Source organism: Zingiber officinale, chromosome 11A, assembly GCF_018446385.1.
Source record: "Zingiber officinale cultivar Zhangliang chromosome 11A, Zo_v1.1, whole genome shotgun sequence".
Lineage (NCBI taxonomy): Eukaryota > Viridiplantae > Streptophyta > Magnoliopsida > Zingiberales > Zingiberaceae > Zingiber > Zingiber officinale.
In genome coordinates this window covers 18,656,897-18,666,739 of record NC_056006.1, presented here as the reverse complement: position 1 = coordinate 18,666,739, position 9,843 = coordinate 18,656,897, and positions in this window count along the sequence as shown.

The following is a 9,843-nucleotide window of genomic DNA, read 5'->3' as shown; positions in this document are numbered from 1 at the left end:
ATCGTGGGATTGGATCCGAAGACCGTTCTTCTTCGTAGATAAGTTTTCTTTCTCTCTTTTCTTGAATTTGGGGGATCAAGAATGCTTGTAATACTTTTTTCTTTCGGATTCTTTCTTCGATTTATGAAGTAGATCTTTTTTTCTAGGATGGAGGGAGTATTTGTAAGGATATCTTGATGTAACACTCTTGTGGATATGTTAATTTTCCATTTCTATGATTTTTTCCTGTTTTTGTATCTATTTGATCTAGTGTGGAATGTTGTAATTGTGCCTAATTACCATGCTTAATTGAGGGTTTGGATATCTTGTGGATCTTGTAGAGGTAATTCCTCATTCAATTTTCCGAGGGATCTTCATGATAGGAACATGCTCGTGTAAGGACGTTTAAGGGATTATCTTGAATGAGAAATTAGGTTATTCAAGGGGGTAGGATAGATTTGTGCATTAATCTTTATATCTAGATGAGTTTGATAAAAGATGAATTCTTATGTTGATTATCCGAGGGGCGCACGTGATAGGCAAGCCCATGTAAGGACAACATAGATTCATTCATAATTGATCAATCTAGGTGTAGATTTCAATCCTAGGTCGGTTGTCTATTACAAGAAAGAACCGACAACCTTCTACAAATGATGGACAATTGAGGAATGAGATTTGGGTAGATCATTTACATTGAGTAACCTTACAAAGAAACCAAAACTCCTAGAACATCCCTTATCATTGCCCTTATTCTTGTTTCCTATCCTTTCATTTACATCTTTACCTTTGGTAGATTTACTTTGTACTTGTTAACTCATTGAATTGTTGTTTAGATAATTCATGTTGAGATATTCTTAGTATTTATTCCAGTCCTTGTGGATACGATAATCTTTTATATTACTTGCGATATTTTCGTACACTTACGGAGGTCTACAAGTTTTTGGCGCCATTGCCGGGGACTACACTATAACCTTAGGGATTTTTCAATTGAGTTAGACTAGACATAACTTTTCTTTTCATTTGCATAGTTGTAACTAATTGTTAGAATTCTATTTTTATAAGTTTTTCCTTTCTTGTATAACATTCTTGTCAATTCTTTTTGTTATAATTCTAATTCTGCATTTTGATTCTAACATTTTTGTCTAACTTTTCTCTATTTTCTTTGGATTTAGTTTCTTTCTTTCTCTTTCTTTTGTGAACATATCTTGCTATCTTGTTCTTGTGTATGCGAAGATCTAATTTTGTAGGAGAACTTCTTCCTCTCGATCCTGAAATAGACAGAATATTTCATAGAAGAAAAATTCTGCAAAGACAACAAGAAGAACAAGAACATTTTATTATGGCGAATAGACCACTAAAGGATTATGCAGCACCTTATGCTAAGGGTTTTCGATCTAGTATTTCAAGGCCTTCAGTTGAAGCAAATAATTTTAAGATCAAACCTGTAATTATATCCATGGTGCAGCAAAATCAGTTTAGTGGAGGACCGCATAAAGACCCAAATCAACACTTGGAAGTCTTCTACGAAATATGCGGCATAATGAAAATGAATGTTGTTCCTTCAGAGGCAATGTGCCTACTATTATTTGGGTTTTCTTTGAGAGATGGAGCCAAGCAATGGTTAAACTCTTTGGCTCCAAATAGCATCACCACATGGGAGCAATGTGAGCAACAATTCCTTGATAAATTCTATCCTCCAAGCAAAACAGCTCATATGAGGAATCTTATTGCAAGCTTCAAGCAAGCGGACTCTGAATCTTTATTTGAAGCTTGGGATAGGTACAATAGTATACTCAGACAATGTCCACACCATGGTTTGGAAAGGTGGTTAGTGCTATATACATTTTATAACGGCATTAATTATCAAACAAAAGTGTCCCTTGATTCAGCTGCTGGAGGGGCACTTATGAATAAGAGCTTGGATGAAGCGAGGAGATAATTGAAAGTGTAGCACAAAACCACCATCAATGGGCTAATGAAAGAAGTGGTGGCTATTCCTGTACGAACCCAACAACAAAAGGATCAGGAAAATTTGATGTTGATGCAGTGATCTTATTGGCTGCAAAATTGGATGCTCTTACAAAAATGTTTGAGAATATGAGAGTTATTTCAAGTATGGTCAATGCCATTGTTTCTTCTTGCGAAGTATGTGGAAGTTCTGAACACTCAAATGACTCATGCCCACTAGGAGCTATCACAGCACAAATAAATCAATTAGAGCAATGTGATGCAATCATGAGTTTCAATCAAAGGCAGAACAACCCATACTCAAATACCTACAACCCTGGATGGAAAAGTTATCTTAATTTTTCCTATAGAAATAATCAAGATCAAGGATCATCTATGGGGGCAAGACCTAATTTTTAGTCCGGGCAATAGAATTTTAAGCAACAATCTTCTCAAGGCTTTCCTATGTCTAAAATTGAAAAGATATTTCAAGAAATTATGTCCACTCAGAATGAAATGAAACAAGACATTTTAAAGCTCACTCAGAGAATGGATAATTCTGATAGACATCAAAAGATCTTGGAAAGTCAGATTGCCCAACTAGCTTCCTCATCTTCTAGAGCACCAGGACAATTACCTGGTAAGCCTGATGTCAATTCCGTGGAGCACTGCAACATAATTGAGCTTAGGAGTGGACGGACCTTGGGAAATCCCCAAGTGACTGCTCCAAAAGGGATGCACACTGAAGAAGAGCTCTCTCCTCCAACACCAAATCAGATTCAAGATAATGAGGAGAGTACCACTAAGGTTGAAGAGACTCTTCCACTTAACCATCAAAGTATAGTAAGCCCTTTTCCTCAAAGACTTATTATGTAAAAGAAGGATGAAGAGTTTGGCAAATTCTTGGAGGAGGTAAAAGAAATATGTGTTGAAGTACCACTCATTGATGCAATCCTTCAAATGCCCAAGTTTGCCAGATTCCTGAAGGACATCATATTGAATAATAGAAGGAAGGGAGACATAGAGATCATCGCACTTATAGAGGAATGCAGCGCTCTTTTTGAAAAAAAAACACTTCCCCAAAGTTGAAAGACCCCGGAAGCTTTTATATTCCTTGCAATATAGGAACTGAATTTATTGAGAAAGCTTTTTGTGATTTGGGGGCAAGTGTTAGCCTCATTCCTTATTCTATTTATAATAAATTAGGTCTCAAAAACTTTAAACTTACTACCATGACACTACAACTTGCTGATCACTCCTGCAGGTACCCTATGGGTATCATTGAAGATGTGCCGGTAGAAGTAGGTGGGAGTATAATTTCCACCGATTTTGTTGTGTTAGACATGGAGGAGGACCCAAAAATCTCTATCATATTGGGAAGACCATTCCTTGCTACAGCTGGAGCTATCATAGATGTTAAGAATCATAAACTTTCTTTGGTAATCGGTAAGGAACGGTTGGAATATGATTTATCTAATGCCTCTAACCATGTCTCTTCTCTTCTGAATGCTTGTAGCAGGGCATGCATTTACAAACTGGAGGAATGGAATTTTCATCCTCATGGGAGGCCACCAAACGAAGAAAATATTGTGGTGGAAGATGTTGGGAGGAGACCTCCTTACAAAAGTGACAAATATGTTTACCCTCCAAGGGCAAGGAAAAGAGAGGAGTAATCAAGATTGGTCAAGCTAAAGACCTTAAATAAGCGCTTCTTGGGAGGCAACCCAAGGGTTCTTTTTAATTAGTTTCATTCCATGTTTCTATTATTCATTAGTAGTGTTTTTACTTTATTTTTTGCTTTATTTTCAGGTTGAAATTTCACTTCCATGAGCTGGCCGTGATTTCTTCATGGGCATGGAAGTGTTGGAAGAGCTAGAAAGGAGAAAGAAGCATCAAGTGGAGCAAAACAGAGCATGGTCCTCAAGATCTAGTTCCTCCAACCCTAAAGTGTAACACCCCACCCTCCTCACTACTGGTCTGCGAGGGGTAGAAACGCTACTGGACTACTAACTTTACTTAACTATCCTTGTTCACATGTTGATAGTAATTCCTAAAACTATCAGAGAACTCAAAACATACAATTAACTAGAAGCGGAAGACTAAATGACTCATCTAATACATTCTACTCAGCTCTTTGTTAATAAATTCTTATGCTAGGTCCCAAGGCTTCTATAGTCCAGGCATCACACATCCATCCGCACCTCCTTGTCGCCTTCCTTTGCTATAACTTTTCCTTTGCTCTATCTGTAGTAAGAGGAAATGCAACTATAAGCAAAATTACTTAGTAAGCTCTATCTAACTCACAAAACTCGAATATGCATGTGAATAAAATAAATCTAAAACTGATTTGTGAAGTTTTGAAAACTACTTTCATAATAGATAAAAATAATAATCATGCTGTTGATGGGCCCGACAACTGTACTTGCTATGCGTGCATCCCTAACTAGACTCGAGATAGCTGGTCCCGAATCTAGTAGGGTTTACTAGGTTATCTAAACCTAGGGACGACTATGGGAGCCCAACCCAAGGACAACTGAGAGTTCAGCACAGTGCCACTGATAAAAGTAAAATACTGATTCATAAGCTGATTTATCTTAATTACTTCTTCTTTAAATGCCTTGGCATTTTAACGAGTACCTTGTGTGCCAAAATACCTAAAGTCTTGACTTTGGGATCTACTTAAGGCCTTGTCCTTTTTTCTTTCTTTTCTTTATCTTTCTTATACTTGTTAATATCTCTAATAAAAGAATGCTTCTTTAAAAATTGAAATGTTTAAACAAATTCTAACTTTGAAATGCATAAACAAAAAATCTGTATACTATGCTAATCAAAATTCTGCATACTATACTAATCAAGATTCTACATTCTATGCTACACTATTTCTGCATACTATGCAAACATAAATTCTGCACTATAATATTTAACCAAACTTCACTATAATCTTTTTCTTTAAAAACTGCACTATAAGTTCCACAAAAAATCTGCACTATAAATTCCACCAAAAATCTGCACTACAAGTTCCACCAAAAATCTGCACTATAAACTTTAAAGAAATCTGCACCATAAGCTCTTTAAGAAATCTGCACTACAAACTCTAAAGAAATCTGCTCTAAAGAAATCTGCATTTTAAGCTCTAAGAAATATGCACTACAAGCTTAATTAAAACCTGCACTATAAAAATCTGCACTATAAGCTTAATTAAAATCTGCACTATAGGCTTAATTAAAACCTGCACTATAAAAATCTGCACTATACAACAACAACAACCAAGCCTTTTCCCACTAGGTGGGGTCGGCTGTATGAATCCTTTTACGCCATTGAGCTCTATCTCCTATTATATCATCATCTATATTTAAATAAATTTTATCTTATTTTATTGTTGCTAACTAAGTCTTTTTAGGTCTTCCTCTTCCTCGTTTTATATGCATGTTTATCATAGTTTCACATCGCCTAACTGGAACATTTATTGGTCATCTAAGTACATGTCCGTATCATCTTAAACGTGTCTCTCTGAGTTTTTCCTCAATAGATGCAACTCCTACTTTCTCTCTAATGCTCTCATTTCGTATTTTGTCCATCCTCGTATGTCCACACATCCACCTTAACATCCTCATCTCTGCAACTCTCATCTTCTGCTCATGTGCTCGAGTCATAGCCCAACATTCAGCTCCATATAACATAGCAGGTCTAACTGCGGTTTTATAGAACTTACCTTTAAATTTAAGAGGTACTTTACGGTCACATAAAACACTCGACGCTCCCCTCCATTTCACCTATCCTGCTTGTATTCTATGCAAGACATCTCTCTCAATCCCTCCATCATTTTGTAAAAATGATCCTAAATATTTAAATCTCTCGGTTCCAGGCAACTCGTCCTCTCCTATCTTAACAATTGTTTCATTACTTCTAATATTGCTAAACTTAAATTCCATATATTCCGTCTTTAATCTACTAAGCTTAAAACCTTTCCCTTCTAGTGTTTCCCTCCAAGATTCTAGCTTAGCATTTACTCCTTCACGTGTCTCATCTACCAAAATAATATCATCTGCAAACAACATGCACCACGGTACTGTGTCTTGAATGTGTGCAGTGAGTTCATCCATAATTAATGTAAAAAGATAGGGACTTAGAGCTGATCCTTGATGTAACCCTATCTTTATTGGAAATGCTTCAGTTACTCCACCTGAAGTCTTTACTCTGGTCGTTACATCCTCATACATATCCTTAATTAGTTCAATATATGTTACGCTAACACCTCTCTTTTCTAAAATTCTCCATATAATTTCTCTTGGGACTCTATCATATGCCTTTTCTAAGTCAATGAATACCATGTGTAGATCTTGTTTTTGCTCCCGATATTTTTCAATTAATTGTCTAAGAAGATGTATAGCTTCTATTGTCGACCTTCCAGGCATGAACCCAAATTGATTTTCTGTCACTATGGTCTCCTTCCTTAATCTTTTTTCTATTACTTTTTCCCAAAATTTCATAGTATGACTCATTAGTTTAATACCCCTATAGTTTGCACTATAAGTTTAATTAAAAATCTGCACTATAAGCTTAATTAAAATCTGCACTATAAGCTTAATTAAAATCTGCACTATATGCTTAATTAGAATCTGCACTATAAGCTTAATTAAAATCTTCACTATAAGCTTATATAAAAATCTGCATTATAAACTTAATTAAAATATGCACTATAAGCCTACATAAAAATCTGCACTATAAGCTTAATTAAAAATCTGCACTATAGGCTTAATTAAAAATCTGCACTACAAGCTTAATTAAAATCTGTACTATAAGCCTACATAAAAATCTATACTATAAGCTTAATTAAAATCTGCACTATAGACTTAATTAAAAATCTGCACTATAAGCGCTTCTCATGCTTCAAATTCGAGAAGAACAAAGGTCCGAAACTACTCCTACTGCAGGTGAGAAGCACTTACCTTTGTTTCCTTGACTCACAGCCGAAGGAGAAACCTTCTAATGCTTATAGGGTTCGGATAACTTGAAATCTCCGGCGACTCCTTGCGTCTCCGTGCTCTCCTCGACAAGGGAACTGTGAAGACGGAAGAAACTTCTCGGATTGGACCTTGGCCGGCCACTGGAAAGAAAAACCCTAGCTCCTCTGCGTCTCCGCCCAAGCTGAGGCCGACGCCGCTCGAGAGGAAGAGGAGAGGTAAGAAATTAGGTCACGGGTAATCAAACCCTAAGTTCTCCTCTTATAACTCAACATTCTGTTACCTTCCTTAAGTAAAGTTTCCTACCTTTTCTAAACAGAACTGACGGCCTAAACACTTGGTCAACCGAAGCTTGGCTCGTGGTTGGAGTCGTGGGTTCGAATCTCAGCTTGGACATTTTTTTGTCGAAACTTCTTTCGTTTAGTAAAAATACCAAACGACCTCCAAAAATTACATAAAAATACTCTAAAAATTTCTAAAAATCTCTAAAATTTTTCTAAAGTATTTCTAAATATTTTTAAGAACTTTTAGAACTCCTAATGAGGAAAATTAGGTCGTTACATAAACAGTATCCTTCCCCACTCAAACTTGACAATATGTCCAACCTTTTGAAGAGACTTCGCAAAGGTGGCAGTGGATCTAGTGGTGGAGACAAAGGGAAGGAGCCATTCAAAGATAAGGGGAAACAACCGGTGCAAGGCAAAGGAAAAAGGACCTCATGCAACGAAGGCAATGACAACGAATTCAATATCGTATTTAGAAATGATGATCAAATTACTAGATTTGCAATTCTTGTCAATAGAAAGATCGTGTGTACTAGGTATACGGACCCAACCATTTTAGATATGATGGGAATTAGGGATGATATAGATTGGATGATTGGGTTCTTAGATTGGAGTGATATGTTGTACACACATCTACCTACTTATCCTCGCTTTGTTTTGGAGTTTCTAAGCTCACTAGATGTCCATTTTGCCAATGAGGATGATTATGTTGGCAAGATAACCTTTAGATTAATGAATCAAGAATTTCAATGGACATTTAGTGATTTCAACACTTGTTTTGGATTGTCTTTCGGTAGCTCTCGGAGGTTTGACTCTAGATTTAATTGGGACAATTTTTGGAATTCTATCACTGGATTAGATCATCCCTATGAGCCCTCTAGAGCCAAGGCTTCTCACATGCAAAACCCTGTTTTTAGATATTTGCATCGAGTCATGAGCAAAACTATTTTTGGTAGAGGGGAAAGTGATGGAGTCGTTAAGAAAGTAGAACTCTATGCTCTATGGGCTATGTTGCATAAGGTTGATTTTGATTCCGGTTTTCATTTTCTGCAAACCTTAGTGAGAGCTGCGAGGGCGTCTTCGGGATCAATAGTTCTTGGTGGGTTTATTACTCAAATAGCAATTAACTTGGAACTTGATTTAAATGGGTTGGAAGCTATTCATGGCAATGACATTATCGACATGGATGCATGTCTTGCTATGAAAATGATTATTCGAGATGAGAACCGTGTCGCATTTCTTAGGAGGAATGGTTTTCCTTTACCTCTTCCTTGTCCTGATCGGACTTCAGTTCGCAACCCAGCTAATTGGGTAATCACTGATGTAGACCCCGAGAATGTTCCCTCCATATCCGGAGACACAGAGCCACACATTGAGCCCTCGACATCTAGATACCTGCAGCCCTCCGGACACCTGGATCCTGCTAGGCATTCTTTTGCCTATGGTACGGGTTCCTCCAGATTTGACTTTTTTGATTTTTGTACTTCTCTAGAATCGCTTCATGAGAAGCATGATGCCCAACGAAGAATGTTGGAAGGTCGCTTCTCTTTATCAGATAATCAGTTTAGAGAAGTACAAGATCATTTTCGATTTACGAGGAATTTTCAAGGCCAAGTGGCTGAATTTTTCCAGGATTATGATACAGATCAAGCTAGAATGAGAGACTTTATGCAGAGCATGAGCGCCACTAGCTAACAAGTAGATGCTTTGTTTGAGTATCATATAATCTTGAGCGAAACTCCAGGTTTCCCTAGTTTTCCCATTGGCCAACCACGTCGTAGGCATCCTTTTCCTCATCCTCCTCCACCTCCACCTCCTCCACCATATTGATTTCATCGGGACGATGAAAAGTTTAAGTCTGGGGGGGGGGGGTGTCGATCCTAATTTTTCTTTTTGCATTATAGTTTTCAGTTTTTGCTTGTTTTCTGCATGTTTAGTTTTTGTTCTGCATTTCATTTCGATTGTCTTGCTTGGATTGCTTGTTTTGATAGTCACTTGACTATCTTTTGAAATTTTGTGGCATACATCTTGAGAACATCAAAACTTCACTTATATGCTTTCTTGTCTTCAAGATTAAATGTTAGCACGTTCATTATCTAGATTCATGATGTTTTAAGTGATGCTAGTAGTATGCTTAATGTACCTCTTTTCTCTATCTTGGGTAGCATGCAATAAGCTAAGTATCTTATGGAGATAAGTTTTAGTCTTGGCTTGACCTTAAGGACCTTATTTTCACTACACTTTGACTTGATGCTTAAATGGTTGATATCATTTAAATAGTCATGATTCATCTTGTTTGTTTAGTATTTGGTTTCCATGGTGATTTCTCAAACTTCATTTTGGTTACTGGATGAGGCTCAAATCATGTAAGTTCATTTGGAAAATCAAAATATCCCTATATTTATGCTAAAAGTACATTTGTGAATAAGATTTGCACAATGCAAATACTTATGATGAAAAAAAGTGTGAAAAAATAGAAAAAAGTGAATAAGGGATATAAAAATAGTTGTCGTGAGTGGAATCTAGCTAGTCACCCTTTTGAGACCGAGTTAGGTTACAGGGGAAATGATTGCTTAGCTTCTCTTGAAATTGAGCACACCTTTGAGACCTTGGGTTGATTGATAAATATGAACCAAGTGTGTGGCAAGTAAGTGCCTATCACTGGTTAC